We start from the raw sequence: 16910 nt of genomic DNA on the forward strand, positions 1-16910 counted from the left end.
AGGTATATCGAATTACTATTAAATGGACAACGAAGTTTTATCTTCTTCACGGTGGAATTTTTGTCTTTCTAATGACTCGTATGACTTTTATCGAGTATATCTCTTCAAGAAATCTGTCTTTAAATAAGTTTTATTTAATAGAAGTTATTATTTAGAAGTTATTTATGTTGTTCGGTTAAGCCTAATTATTTTGTGCTTTTAAGTTGTCTACTACGTAGATATTTATTGACAAGTACCTTAAGCTGATGATGTTCTAGATATTCTATAAACGAGGATGCAACGTGTTATATATGTGTGTGTTCATAGTAAGAATATAGAAAATGAACGTTTACAATGGTGGATGAATGTTGGCAAACTGTGTGATATATTCGGGTAGTATATGGTACAGAGGGTAGATCCGACCAACTTACTTTTTAATTGCAAATAAGCACACATTTCTCCTTACCCTTATGTACGTCATTGCGAAGTACTAACTTAGCTTTTAATAGAAATATTTTACGGCTACTTATACCGCCATATATTGTATAAAATTGTACGAATGGAAGATTAAATATTCTATCTTTAAAAAAAAAAAAGATATTTTAATATTGAACTATCGATTTGATATTTCATACTATACGATCAATTTATACGGAGAATTAACGAGTGTTGTTTAATAAGTCTCGTAGTCGCAAGTATCATCAATGGAAGCCATTTTCTTATTGAAGGAATAACTGTACGCAAACTTATTAATGCTAACTGTACTAACTGATGCAATTACTGGTATAAATAAACTGAACATTAGAAAACGGGAAATACAACAAAAAATGCGTTTTCCTTTCCGTGTCAGTAGAGACTGTTTAGGTCGATGTTTCGTATTTGTTCGTCACTCACTTTCGTGTTTCCATCGTAATAGGGTAGCATTTTAGTTAAAGAGGTACGCCGACAGTTATAGTAATTCAAGCTTCATATCTATCTATATCTACGCCTACATACAGGCGACTTATTCTTATCGTTGTACTTCCACCGTTCATTTTAAGTTTGTAAATACTCAAGTCGCGATCGAGTTTCTACCAATTTTTATACGGATCACGTTACTTCGTATCAATTTAATATTATATTCCGGAATAATTGTATTTTATAATTCGCGCATTGTTAGTAAAGTTTATATACGAGACAAACTATGCAGTTTATCATCACATTTTCTAGAGTGCAGAAAAGGAAATTACGTAAAACGAAGAAATAAAATTCTCTGTGTCAATATGGAGTATTGTAAGTATCGACACGAATAAACATCCGTGTTAACAAATTTTTATTCACAAAAATATTTGGTATCCAATTTCCCATTTCTTTGCAGAACGTATGACAGAAGCGATCGACGATTTCTGTGATTCTGTCCGTTGAAAACTTAAGTATTTCGTGACGCAGCTTCAAGAAAAGCTAACTACTTCTTGTAAAATACTTCTTGTAAAATTTCTTTACGTCGATCTGCATCCAAAATACTAAAATAGACAGATCCATATTAACAGATCTTATCCCAGAACTTACAAAAAATTAACCCTTACGAGATACTTAATAGCTGTGAAATTAACAAAGAATCTCAACCAAGCGATTAAACGTGTTTCCCATTTTCTTCACACTTTTCTAAGAGCCAAAATATTCAGTAGATCTCTACATTATTAAATCACGCAAATATTTAGTATCAAATTTCCTGTTAATTAATTTCAACTTTGTTAGAAATTAATTCTCCGGAAGCAATAACGATGCAATTAACAAAAAAAATATAACTAACAGAAACAATCGTTAACTTTCATTCACTTAAAGTAAATTATCTTGATAATCTAGCAACTCGAGACGCCATTTAACATGCGCGATTTCTTTCATTACATCTGGAAGGCCGTCGAGATGATCTTCAGCTCCTACGTATTCGTAATACAAAAGCTCAACATTTCGTGATTTAACACGGACCACTTTTCTTGTATCCTCTGACTTCTTGTTCCGAGTTTCGTGTATGCTACCTCTATCGAATCATTCGCTCAGCGGCCTCTTCGTGTTCGTTTCTCCTTCGCTCGAGACAAACGGAGAAGCTGTCATCGAGTTTTGTTTGATCGTTTTTCTTCGAGGAAACGACATCTTTACCTCTATCGTTGTTGTTTGTCGTGTTGTCTTATCAGATTCACAAGCTCGTTGACAGACGAAAGGAGGAATGTTGGATCAGCGATCTATGCGTTCGAGAAAGTGTCGACATAAAAAATTCCCAGTATTCCTCTTTGTTCGACCATAGCAGGGACGTATGTATATCGACTTCACGGTCAAACAGGCACCAATTTGGGATGGCTCGAGGCTTTTTACAACAGGAGAACAGGAGTAGAATGAGGCTCACTCTCACGAGGGTTGTTTTTCTACTCGGATCCTCTAATCTTTTATTTCTTCGGTCCTCAAACTACTCCCTCGATTCTCGGTCTATTTCTCGGAAGAATTCTTCTTCGTACGAACCTTCCGAGAACTGAATCGATCGGTTCTACTTTTCAACGTTAAATTCTTAAGAAACGAACGACCGATTTTCATAAATTCCTCTTTTTTATTCAGATAATCGGAATCTACGGAATAACAATTGCATTTGGTACACGTTATTTCCTTACGCTGTTGCATTAAACCTTTTAAGAAACGAGTAAGTAAAATTACGTATCGTTATAGGAAGACTGAAAGCTTTAACGACCATGGAAAAGAAAAAGTCAGATTCTGTAACCGTTTAATTAACTTGGACATCTGTTCCGGACTATTTATTCCTTTACGAAGCATTTGAAACCTCGTACGAGTTTGTTGCAAGAAGATGGCATACTTAAAATAGCACGTTCTAACGTAAATTTCGAAGATAGTACTTGCAACTGTTCATATTCACCACTCTCAAGTAAAAGATGTAATCCATACCCCATTCGTATCTTGTGTCAATTTCTTCGTCTGCTCAATTTTCAGAGTTAGAAACATGAACTATGAGTTAGACACGGAGAAAGCTCCATCAGCCGATTCATTGATATCGGTATCCTCCTGTGAAATAAAATTCTTTATAACTTAAAAAATAACATCCTTTTCCGATTCTTTCGTACATCATTTGCTTGTCCCGCTACTTCGATGTAGATATAATCGAGTCTATAAATATACTCAACATCTTTCGCATATTCTCAGTTTTCAGATGTTTTATTCATCGCAGCAGTTCGTCAGAACGTACATCCGCTGTACCCGTAGCCTCATGCGCGCGCTACGTGCTATACAACGCACAGCTGAAAAGATAATAAGCGAAACGGTTCAGGGCCAAGGGAAATGTTGCTCTGTATCGTCCATCGTCCAACATTACCGATTACGATATGTACATAGTCTGAAACTAAAGCCAGAAACAACCGATCAAACGCTCATTCCCTTGCTCAATCATCCTTTAGCTCGCTATCATGTACATCTAACCACTCTCATTGCCAAACTCATAATTATCCGATTAAATTAAAGAGCGTGAAACAGGTGGACAGAAATAATTACAATATGTGAAAGAGCCGTGAACGCGTCAGTCGTGATAAACACTGCGTTGCGGTGAGTTGGTGGCGGATATGAAGCACGTGGAAATATGCGCGCGACGGGGGTGGCTGGCGGTGGCGCTGTCAGCCATCATCGGCAGAGATCGATAACCCGGGATTGGTGTGCGTGCACACGTTCGCGGCGTCGAAGGGAACACGAAAAAAAAGGTCGAAGGAAAAACGAAGAAGGAGACGCGCGTAAAAAGACTTCATAAATCGGGGCGGCCGATCCGTGACACCCCACTACGCGAATCCTCTCGTTCACCATACGATCCTGGCCGTAGTGAGATGGCCGGTTGCTTAAGTGGCCAATCCTTCTGTTCAAGGTCCCTCGCCTGTCTCCAGGCGTTCGTCCGTCGAAAGTCGGTCGGAGAAAAAGATGTTCCGGAGGTTTTTATCGGCTCCTTTCGAGGGACGAAGCGTCGCCGTTGCCCGCCACCCTGCCAGGCGAACATCCGTCGATGGAGGTCATCTCCACCTCTAGAGCTACTGGAAGGGGACCTCGGATGCCATGCGCCACGTCGAAGGGGGATAAAACCACCCTGTAGTCGGGGAGAGCTTCTGCTCGTCGATGCGGCAGCGCCATGCTTGTGGTTTGCGTAAACATGGACGATGGATCGTGCATGATTTTGTTGTTGATTTTGTTTATTCCCTCCGATAGGTGGATTTTGCAAGATTTTTGACCCTGTTCTTTCGCTAAATTTCGACCCTTTGTCATTTTTTTTAATTATCGAAGAAGGTACGTCGAGTTTGGGCAAAATACGGAACAAGCGTCTTTTTATCGATACTTGTCATTTTTCTGTTTCAGTGTCGCGCGAAATATTTTCTTAAAACGTTAAAAATCTTCTTATTGGTGGAAACAAGATCGCGATGTAAAAATTTGAGATCACAACGGGTTTAAGATCTTTCAGTATAATTTTTTGACGAGTCGGTGTTTGATCGGAGTTCTGGGAGTGCGCGTATTGCAAGAGAGTACCTATTCGACGTTTGTTTATCGGTGTTCGGTGATAAAGTAACTGTGGTAGGATACACGTGGCTCCAGATGAATTTCTAAAGCTTTTCAAGTTTTCGAAAGAACGTATACGTGTAAATTTTCGGCTTTTGCATTGGCACTTGAGAAAGATCGTGGTAGTTTTCGGAATTACGAAAATGTTCCGTCGCAACGAAACTTTTAACGATTATTTATTACATTTATTAATTTTTGGTACATTTTTAAGTCGTTTAACAGCGTGTTTAACATTGCACAGAGCATTTGGGAAAGCTTATACTTTATTTTATTCGAAATGATTAAGAAATTCACCCAATTATCAAACATCTAGGAATCCATTGACAGATGGTCGAGAAGAAAACGAGGATTATCGGAAACTAATACGACAAGGAGGTTTGCCGATGGCATTACCTTTCGAACAGGGTTACAGGACCATTAATAGGAGTAATGATCCTCCAATAAGGATATCTCAATATTAAAACAATTAGAACCCAACAAACAAATATTTGATGTCTCCAACAATCTAAAGATCATTCAATTGCTCTGTATAATCCTCGATATGATATCCTTATCGCGTTAAAAACACACGCACAAAACGACGCCAGGTATGACACGACAAATTTACCAAGACATGAAACACAAATTAACAGAAAAGCTTCAATTTCGTTCAACGAAAACTCCTGATATATTCCCAATCCTGTCACTGAATCATATATGAAATATCATTAGCCACACACGAAACAACGTAAAATTTAAGGAAAGTGGTACGGAACCACCTCGAACACCACACACGCCGTAAAGTCCGTATAGCCAAGTCCGTAACCTGTTCCGCCGTCTCTGTCTTCCTCGTGCTTCACTAGGAAAGTTGCTAGAAAAAGAGAAAAAAAAAAAAAATAAAGAAAAAAATACAATCACTCATCCTATCTGGCTGCATTCTCTGCGCGTTTCAGCCTCGACCAGTCGAAGACGCGATCGTCGTAAGATAAATGACGTCGGGGCAAATATCTTGAGAGAACTTGAAGTATCGAGAGTTCATCAAACGCACGGGGGTGCGTATCGACGAGTTCGATAACCAATAAATACAGGGTGCTCGACGATCGGGAATAGGAATTCCCGATTGGTTCGTGGAACGGGGATGCATACGAGACCTAGAGGTTCCGTTTCCCGTGGTGTCTACCACGGGAAGAGAATCGATAAATCGAACGTGAGCGCTCTCGCATATTCGATGGAAACTCGATCGGAAATGGAGCAGGCTGTCATCGTTTCCAGAAGGTCTGGCCAATATTTTCGATAATCGTTCTCGTCCATCGGTTTTCTATGGCTCGCAGGCACGTCAGGAACTAGATTCACCCTCGCCTCGAGGGTGGTAAATCGGACGAATATGTCTCGCCGCGCGGTTCGCACGAGTCGCACACTTTGTATTTATTGGAAAACAAGGGCGGTTTGGTAGCAGGATAACACGAGGTTGCAGGGGGTAATTTTCAACCCTCCTGGGAGGGTGGCTGCTCCCGTTATATTCATTCAACGAGTCACGAAACAGTCATTGACTGGTTGCCGCTAGTACGACGTGTTTCCCTACGTTGGGGTTTCGCGCAGCTGGCTTCTGAACTTCTATGGCTACAGGTGGTCTGTTTCTATGGCGGTGCCGTACGGTGAAACCTTATGGGTTTAGTGGGTAGTTTGGTCGCGGCTATGCTGACTATGTTCGTGTATGTATCACTGTGTTGTCACTTCTACAAGTTGTATGGGTGTTTGCGGATTATTGAGAATGAAATACGTATTTCCTTCTACTGAATTCTGAAGCTTTATTTGAAGAAACGGATACTTGTAGCTTACAGCGCATACTATTCTTCACGAAGTTCATGCATTTACGGGAAATAGAATAGTTAATTTTTGGATAGTAATAACGAACGTCTTGATATTTCTAAAGGAGAGCGCTCGAGATTCGAAACGTTGTTATCAATTTCTCCATTGAATCTCATTTTACAGACTACGTTATCTGAATTCCACTGCAAACCCCTAAAGAGAAAGAAACGCTAGGTCCTCATCTAATTTTGTAATCTCAACAAATATTTACGAACAGCTCTAAAACTTCGTCCGAAAAGTTTATACAAATTTGATCCTCAAGCTTACATTGTCCAAAAGAAGAACTAACGCCTCTTGATTTATCCAAATTTATTTTTTCGATAAAAATAATCTGACCGCAAGCACCGAACTGTCCATCGTCGAGGTTCTCTGATATCCACCAGCCGACGTGGCTGGAAGAAAAGCGGCGTGGAAACGGTCGCGCCTCCGACAATCTCTAAACTGATGCCAACCAAATGTTTGTTCGATCTTAAAAAGCGAACGAACGAGCCTTGCCAAACAGATTAAATGACGGTAAGGAGGTGGCTTGTGCACGTTGCCGTGATATTAGAGGAGTATCAACATTGCGGGAGTTCATTCTCGTTCGCTTCAATGAATTAATGTTCGATCATGACGTGGCGAACGTGGAGAACGAAGGGGTGAGCCACCTCCAAATAAAAGCACATAGCGGGAAGCAGGTGGCAGGAAGAATCGGGAACAGCGCCATTCATGGAAAGAAATGGGTTAGAACAGAAGAGACACGCAACTATTAGGAACCTAGAAACTTTGAACAACGTGCCTGATCGTGATTTTGATCGTACCGTTAAACGTTTAATCTGTATTGCAATAGTTGATATTTTATATCATTTAGAAAAAATCGGCGATTAGCTGATTCCTTGTGATCCACCGTATCTATTAAATCTGTTAACGAATATCTCTCGTCGGGTGTTTGAACTTTAATGTAATCTTTCCTTTTTTCTATATCGACTAATAAATGTTTGAAAATGTTATGCAGTTAACGATAACAACGATAACGTGGTTCTTTATAATTCGTTCTATGTTTTAGCTGTGTTAATATTAGCGATGATTTTTTTTATCAAATCTTTGGATTTTAATATCATTTGATTCTTTATTTAATCGGAAACGTTTGTAAATTTTACAAATTTTATAAAAATGACAAGAGTTGGTACGGGGAAGATGTTTTGTAAAATTGTAGGACCAAAATGGGCCTATCGGCGCTGAAGCTTGGCCGTTGCACCAATTGCGGTTTTGTACTCTTGGCAACGAGAATTGCAACAAATCGTTGTAAACAAAGTAAAGTTTGCAATTACACAGGAAAACAGAAGGTACAGCGATGTATTACCGATAAGCTGGACGCGTTACATTTGTAAAGTTCACCTACTCGACGCCTGCTAACCTGATACGCGATGCGACATTTTGTATTTAAAAAAAAAAGCTCGATTATCGAGTCACGTGATTGTTCGACGCGCTCTCATTAACCTCCCACTCGATGATATAATTTATTGGAACTCGTTTACGAGGGAGGAACCCTCCTGCATTAATGATGATAACCTCTGGTTTAATATTTGCTAAATACACATCACACGCATTTTCCACGTTAAAATCGACAATTGGAATCGTAATTTTCATATTAAAATATCGTAATAAATAGATAGGAATATTATCAACAATAATATATAAAGAATAATGATAGTGATGAAAAATAAACATTAAAAATATGTGTAACGTTAAGTCGATTTTCCATCGATCGCGAATTTCTGTATTTCGTATGAATATTTATTACGTTCAATTTTCAAGTTAACTTTAAATTCAAAGGAAACAAAAAGTTACTGTATATTAACTATATTTCGTAAATCGTAATCGAATATACATATCAATGTATAAACGACATTTGATAATTTCACATCGATGGAATCCGAATTCGTATTAGCTAAAAACGTAATTTTATTAATGCGTTAAAAATATATTCGACTTTATGCTGTAAGAGATTAGAATGCTTTTAACATGATGTTAACATACATTAATATTTTACAACATATCGTACTATTTACAATCGAATAACGTTTAATAACATTTAACTTCATACCATCGAAACTCAAAAATATCAATATAAAAAAGTTTAATTTAATCGTTGCAAATACATTCTACTTATATTTAAAGAAAATATAACTAATATAATAGAAAATTACCATCACGACACTTATATAACACATGTAAATGTGTATGTATAATTAGGTAGCATAATTCTTCGCCTCTGAAACCCAAGGGCATCAACATAAAAATTTAATTTGTTCATCAAAAATATGCGCTACTTAAAAATCCATATAAAACTATCTAACGCGTTTAGAAGAATGTTTCAAAGTTTCCTACGCATATATACGCTTTGTAACAATTCCTTTCATCGTTGTACACGTACACGATATACACATGTGCGTACTACGAAGGAACCCATTCATCTTACTCCGGCCATTGTCAATGACCATTTTTTGCTTACGGATATTGGATAAGTGACAGCGCGAGTTAACAGGGACGCATGTGACTCAAAGAAGCTCGCATCTCGTGACGAGGGGCGTTGTTGTTGCGAACATTAATTAGGGTGGAACAATAGAGAACGAGAATTTTTACCAGGAAAGTATCAGGTAAAGGAGATCGAGGCGTGGGAGTAGCATTGCACGACGACGCGGGCAAAATCGAATGCTCGTGACTCCGATGAGTGAATGGGCTGTATCATTCGCTTTTTTTTTTACTCCATTTTTATTGCAAATCGTTTTCTTCGGTATGCACATGTTTTTATGTTACGTTAATTAAATCTCTGGTATAACTGTGTTTCGTGCAACTGAAGTATTGGAAATTGCGCTACATTCTCAACACATAGTGGATCGTATCGAAGAATAGAAATATATATTTTTTTTAATTTTACTATCTTTATTAATTGTAGATATTTATTGTAATTTATGATACAACGAAGAGAGTAATGACGGTAAATTTTTGTTATACACAGTATTCTTCCGTTTTAAATTTCATTTGATCGGCACCATATAAACGTACAAATTACATAGAGTATTGTTCAATTATGGTGAATTTTGTAATGCGCGTAAATGAAATATTTTACGTATTACGCGCAATTATAACCATAATTTATTAATAAAGTTAAACGAACGCTGTTATAAATTTCAAATAAAATTAACGATAAACGTAATACTATTTAGATTTAAACGTGAAACCTATTAGCGTATCGATATAATTATAGCTGATGTTATATATGTATCTTGATTCTTTTACCTGAAAAACATAACACGATTGAAATACAGCTTTCTTTTCTCGGTTTATAATTTCATTCGATCAATAATAAAAAATAAAATCAACGCGATTATACGTTGCGTGTTGGAGCTGATAGAACGTGAAAAGTGTATTAAAGTATTCTAAGGACAGGAATGATCGAAGGGCCTGAGGGGTAATGCGTGGCCTTACCAAGGAATCAGCCCCCATAGAGAGTGTTCAAAGGGCCCGACTACTTCTTATGTGTTCCATATATAAATACACACGGCCGCAAGACGCGCGTACGCACACTTTATTACGTACAGTGTCGATTAAGAGTTTGTAGCAGTTGCTCGCAGTTAACCATGGCAAATATTTTAAACTTAAATGTTAAAAAGCTGCTCCAATGACTTTTTAATTTCAGTATTTTGTATATAAAATTACGCTTAAACGCGATATTTCAATTTCAACGTCTAAACATTAGACTCTTCTCCGCGCATATTTTGTGACATCAAATATTTTAAATATTTCAAAAAGATATAATGCATCTTACGTATTCCATTTAATCGTAGAATAAAAATTATTTCGAATTTCCTAATTCTAACATCCTGACTACAGAATTATCTTCCATAAAAATAACGATAATACTTCCATTCGACATCCAACATTAAACACTTTCATCGATACTTCATACGACACTAAATATCGATCAATTTTAATCAATTGCTATTTCCAAATTCCACTCCAGGATAGAGTAACCCCGGATGATAAATCTTGGATAATAATTTACAAATAATTTCGAATTATTGATTCTCAAATATCATCGTGATTTCGGTATCTGTAGATCGCGAAGGTGTCATGGATTATCGAACTTTTACGGCAAAGCAATCGCGACAGATCGATTAATCTCTTGGTTAATTCGCGTGTAAAGGTTTTAGTCGGCACTGTACGCTCGTACGTGGCACCACCATAACTTCACCGCGCTTTGCAGACTGGGTTAGGCTCACGCACTGCTGCACGAACGTGAGTTATCGGGGAAGCATGATCTCCGCCTTGCTCCTGTGGCTTCTCCTTTACTCCTTTTTGGTGGTGAAGCCAAAGCCTGACTACCGTCCAACTGTGCAAGGGACGCATAAACAACGAGCATCCTCGAGATACGTCACACACGACATCCGTTTCCTCGAAATATTTCCTCGCGTGCACGCCGAACACCCTTTCCTCCAAGTTCAGTCGTTATCGTACCTATCCAATTGAATTTATTTGTTTTGCGGTTTTAACATATTTGCGCTTGTCGTTTTTGTACTTTTACGCGTACGAACATTTTAAAACGAGTGAATTGTATGCAATAAATTATATACGAACAAAGCACGATGAACAGATTGTTCCTTAAGTCAGAAACTTTTCAAGTCAAACGGTTCTAAAAATGAATAGCAGAGAAATAAATTGATTTTTGTTGCGTTAAATTCCATTTCTCGAGTTATGGATAATTATATAATAGAGTTTTAATACGGACTTGTTAATAAATTAGAAAAATAGTGGACTTTTAAGAGAAGAAACGATCGAGTCTAAGTCTTCCAACATGTTAGACACTCTCTTAGCGAGCAGTTAATTTCAAACAGATTAAAATAATAATTTTGTAGATTTCGTAATTTCATAGAGTTACGCCGACCATCTGGTATCAGTTAATATTTCTGAAATTATTAATCCCTAAATGGATATTTCTTCAACTTTATATATCCCCGTAGCCTTTTCTAACATTCTAAACTATATTTTATTTCACAGAGTATATCCGCCCTTAATGTCGTTCGATATTAACACTGTACATATTCTCACGTAATTGTTTCGATATTAAATTCCTTTTTCTGCGAACGTACTCGCCATTTCATTAAAAATAGCGATTCCAAGTGAATTGATAAACCGAGTTATATCGTTACTCGATGTACATTAGCATTTTTTATTTAGGTCTCAGTACTCGTTGAATTTACCATTACTTTAAGACATTATCGCGTCCAAAATATTTCACGATGTTACACAAATCTTTCTCAGAGAAAAACTCGCAGATCCACAAGTTTTGTAACCGATATATATCACAACTACGACGACATGAAATAAATCGCAAACGCGTGCGCATATCGATCGGAGGCGCGTGTCCCCGGAAACGCATTTCCATTCACGACAGGTACACGTGGCACGCACATTACGTCATCTTATCTACACACGCATTATTAGGGTTGCAGAACGTGTTCGCTGTTCCTTTGTGTGACAGCATACGTAGCTTCGTGTGGTGTGCGTGTTTCTTGCCAAGGGGGACGTTCGTTTGTGGATGCGCGACACGCGTATACACGTACGGATAAAGGGTGGTAAATTTTGAAACGTTGAACAAAGAAAAAACATGCGCAGCACTAGGAGAACACGAGGCAAAAGAGGGTTGCACGAAGCATCTGGAACGGCGATCTTTTTATTGTAGCTTTCTTCAGCCCTAACCGGGTCAAACGGGGGTTTACGAGTATTTCTTTTGTACCGTGGAACGCGAGATATCGGACCAAAGTGACGGACAAAAGCAAGTAACATTAAAGTGAACAGAATTTATTCTTATACAGATAGATACAGTGAAATTATATGTTTTAGACTTAAATTTAGATTTGAAGCTTTAACGTGTAAGATGTTAGAAAACCTTTGAAAGTATCAATACTTAATTATCCCTGTAAAGAAAATTACCAGTTCGACAATTTGAATTTTGCTTTCGAACTGATAGCGGACGAAAGGAAGTAACTTTAACATGACTGGAATATATGTTATAAAATTGTATATTTTGTCGGATGTAATGTTTCAACGTGTTAAATGTATATTTTGAAGGTAAATTTTGAAGGTAAATTTTCAAGGTATTAATTTTTCGTAATTATTTTGATGGCAGAAAGTTATAAGCTGGGCGGATTGGATTCGTTCGATGATGAATTTTGGGCTACGCTTTTGTGGGATGTAAGGTTAATTGAGGGTAGAGGTCGAACGAGGAAGATTGGAATAAAGGAAGAAACGATGTGTTTCATGGTGTTTTATTGTGTAAGTATAAAGTATGGCATAGTGGTCACTAGGTCACGCAGAGTGCTTTGTAAAGGACGCTTGACCGCATCCGAACAATGGCTCTGAGAACATAGATCGGGCTGGGAACCAGGATCACAGAAGTCTGCGAGGGTGGATGACGCTCCGATGTACGAAACCACTATCTTTCTATTTAGTTTCTGCGATAGAGAATGTATTATAAATAAAATAGAAATTATATTACACATTGGTTTAAATTCTTTGAGTGTCGACACTCAAGGAAGTAATGGAAGGAAGAGGAGCGGATTGTTTAATAGAATATTTGTCAATTACCAAAGTTTACTTTAAAGAATTTTTAAATTTCAATTTACTTTGTATATTTTTTATATATTAGATATTCTATTACTTTATATATTAGATCAGGTACTCTATCGTAATGTAATATGATACACGTAAAACTCACGATTATTCAAGTACTTTCTTTGTATGTAACGCTATTTATGTAATATGATTGTAAAAATATCTTTCCCAATTTTTACCTTTCACGTTATTAATTTATCATTAGAACAGAATTGTACGTATTGCACGTATCGTGACAGAAAGTAACAAACTGATATATTATTAATAAATAAATAACGAGTGGTAGATGATAAATATATCCATTACCTGTTAGTAATTAATAGACAATGATAAATCTCATCGTTAATAAGACATACTTCGTGAAAAATAAATTCCACCGAACAAACTAACAAATTTATATTTTAATAAATAATGAATACATAATAAATATATCGATCGTCCATTAATAATCAATGAATAAAAATTCCATCTATTAATACATAAGTACAGTGTATGTGTTACTTTAGACTACGTTCACTCGTGATCTAACATAGATCAGATCAACAGGTATACCAGTACATCAGGTTTGCAATAACAAGTTTGAAAGTGCGTGGTCACGAGGTTTAGTGTGCCGATTAGAAAAGCGATTAGGATGGATACGTGAACAAACGAACTAGTACTATTTAGTTTCTCTGCCAATTGTTGGTAAATCATGATTTAGAATCAACCGGAAAGCAGATTGTCCGAAGAGGTAGCTAGAGGAGCTAAACGAGCTTAGGACAGCGCTCCGAGGAACGTCTAAACGCTATACATACCCGGCTATGTGTGTACACTGTACACACATGCCATATCGCGTTACTACAAAATCACTATGTACTTCGTAGTTGGTCTGTTCTTACTCTTCGAGCGTCAATCATCCCATTCATAACTTTCTATTTGTTGCACCGAATTCTACGGGACTCATGAATGAATAACATATTTCTCGATATTGATAAAACGAAAAATATATGAATTTATATGAACATATGTGGTAATAAAATAGTTTTAATTGAAAATAGTTTTACGAGGATTTTAAAATCGATGGCGCGATATACTTTGCAATAACAAAAATATTTTAATCACGCGTCGCGAATAAGGTAATATCTGTTTGTATGAAGGAAATTGTTTTTGGTAATATAGGGATAATAATATCGAATATTGCCTTGTTAAACATTTTTTTGTGTGGTGATAATGGGAGGTAGAACGCAAATAAATGTATTTCAATCTTTTTCTTTCTTTAGGAAGGTAAGATTGCAAAATAAGAATAATTTAGGAGAAAAAAATATGAAATAAAAAAGAAAATAAACTTTGGAGGCGCCGGGTATCGATCCCGGTACCTCTCGCATGCTAAGCGAGCGCTCTACCATCTGAGCTACGCCCCCTGTTATCAAAATCTTATCTTTCCCGCGTCTCGATGCCGCGATTTAAATTAACAACTATAAATTTCATTATTTTTCGCAATAAACTAAAACATTCTGATAGACGAAGTTACTTTTTAACGTTGAAATAATTTTTCATCGTAATCAACCTTTTATCCACTCCCTTGTAATGTCCTTTCCTAATAGTATAACCTTTATGTCACCTACGAACTATTTTTAAAAACAAAGACTTGTTTCTTACGTTTTTTATAAAGTTAAAAACGTATTAAGAAAAGCAAAAAAGCAACGCTGCTTTAAATCCGTATATAAAATTCTGTTGAAGCAAGCAGTAATTTTACGTTATGGTACAGTTTTATAAGAGTTATAAGAATGCTTTAGAATCAAATTAGTTGCCCATCAAGATGTGTCGCTCGTTTCATCCCCCACTTGTTTCGTTTGCTTTCTCATTTGACCACATGGCGCCACTTCGTTCGCAGGATTGCAGAATCGTGAAAGAGGATGAACTCAGTATATACACGTTATAGCACAAGTACTACACGTTGTCAGATTATCTGTTAACTTTCTTGTATGCGAGCTACTATGTTTCTTGAATATTTTAAGTCAACTTTAAAAAATTTCAGTGATAAGCTTGCAGGTTTTTATGGAATGTTGTGCATAATATCCCGATTTCAGTAAAATAAGAGATATGTATATTGCCGGGAAAGGAGAAAGAATAAACGAGTTTTATTTAATACGATAGGATAAAATAAAATAAAATAAATATCGATCGTCAGAAAAATAAATTACACGTATATTATACTTTCTCTAAGTTACTGATTAATTCCAGTAAGTGAGAAATTAGAGGAGCAATTCCATTTAAGTTTTGACTTTTGTAACTTTTAACTAGCCATTTAACTTTTGAATTAATTTTCCAATTTGTTGACCTTGCAACGATGACGCCTCTTATTCCTAATTTACACGACTATTTGGTATTTTTACCATAGCATAGCGTACATGGTGTAATACTCCTACTTACACCAAATACTCCTTTCGTTTCTACTATCTTCCAACCTACTTTCTTCAAAAATATTTTATCCCAAAAATAATAAAGAAAATCAATTTTCACGATACACGATACCCTCATTTACTAAAACATCCTCCAATCTTTAATTCACTTCACATTCTACGTATGTGTTACTTTCTAAACTTTGGAAATCTCTCCACCTCGTCCCCAACTTGTAACGCCAAGACCGATAATTTTTCCAACTCTCGAATTTCCAATCTGCCTTCAAAACTTGTCTTTCGACTTTCCCTCAAACTCTGCTCTCGAAATATTTCTCATCCTTTTTCCTATCCATTCTTCACGCACGAGCGGCGCACAGGTCGTTAAAAAATCACGACTCGGATGGCTTAACACGGGATTACAGCTGGTCGAAGAGAGCTCATCGGGTACATGGCAAGGGATGAAGCTATAAGGATGGGGTGGGTAATCGATCAGGGCCGCGCACTCGATATTCCATCGCTTTGATATTCGATTTGCAGGCGATTCTATCGGAACATCGACGTAGACGGAACGCAACAGTATCGTTCCGCGATAACCATAAACAGAGTCAGCCAACGTTTATTGGATTTCGAGGTGGCGGCGTATCGGAAAGAGAAAGCCGATATTGACGATGAAAGTGTGACCGAGAGAAAGAGGTCCTGCGAACCTCTGTGACTCTATGACAGCCTGTTACGTCAGCAGGCCTCTTTTCCGATAATTTGCCCCTCATTAACGTAAAAGTAACGCACACGCAGTTGGAGGGGATGACGTTTTGGATTTTACGGCTTTAAAACGTCTACGTTCTGCCTCCTTTCGATGGCTGCGGCCCTGCTCACCGTTTGCTCTTATTTTCCGATACCACAATCCACCCTCTCTTTTTATCCATTCTTTATCGCTCTACGTCTGTGTCGGTTTCCTTCCTGTCCCGTCATTTTGTTTTTTCGCATTTCGTAGCGATTTACCGATGTTATCGATAAGTATAAGTAAGGAGATCCGAAAGCGTATAATCGTAGAAAGTACGTATGATATAGAGAAATACATCGAATATCGAAAGTACGAAGTATTAAAGTGGTTTTTGTAATGCTTATCAGTAGATAAAACAATTTTCTATCGAAGATCTGTTTCTTTAATTATATTTTCAAGAATATAAATTTGCACAAAAGTGCGCAAGGTCTATCGACAAGCATAGCGACAGTGTATCAAGCTTCTATAGCGTTGGTCAATGATATTATTAATGAGAGCGATAGAATTTTAAGATCGATTCGAGAATCTTTAACGTTTTAAATCTCGTTGAGAAAAAATGGATCGAAAGTTTCTTGGTACCGATGCATCTACGATTTCCACAATGTTCAATATTTACGACGAAATCGAGCGGGTTTAATATTTCGTATTGTATGTTTATCGCCACTGTAGCAAATTACGCGGCAAATGAAGAT

At 37.1% G+C, this 16910-nt stretch overlaps 1 protein-coding gene and 1 non-coding gene across 6 annotated transcripts in view; both read right to left on the bottom strand.

Annotated features, from left to right (window-relative positions):
• The window catches only part of LOC126867881 (xaa-Pro aminopeptidase 1-like), a 46308-nt gene that overhangs the window by 16640 nt on the left and 12758 nt on the right, over positions 1-16910 (bottom strand). The gene's annotated exons all lie outside the window — the stretch shown is intronic.
• On the bottom strand, positions 14384-14456 carry Trnaa-agc (transfer RNA alanine (anticodon AGC)). Its single transcript has one exon. It is a non-coding gene; the product is annotated as a tRNA-Ala (tRNA).

This window comes from Bombus huntii, chromosome 7 (genome assembly GCF_024542735.1).
Source record: "Bombus huntii isolate Logan2020A chromosome 7, iyBomHunt1.1, whole genome shotgun sequence".
Taxonomy (NCBI): domain Eukaryota; kingdom Metazoa; phylum Arthropoda; class Insecta; order Hymenoptera; family Apidae; genus Bombus; species Bombus huntii.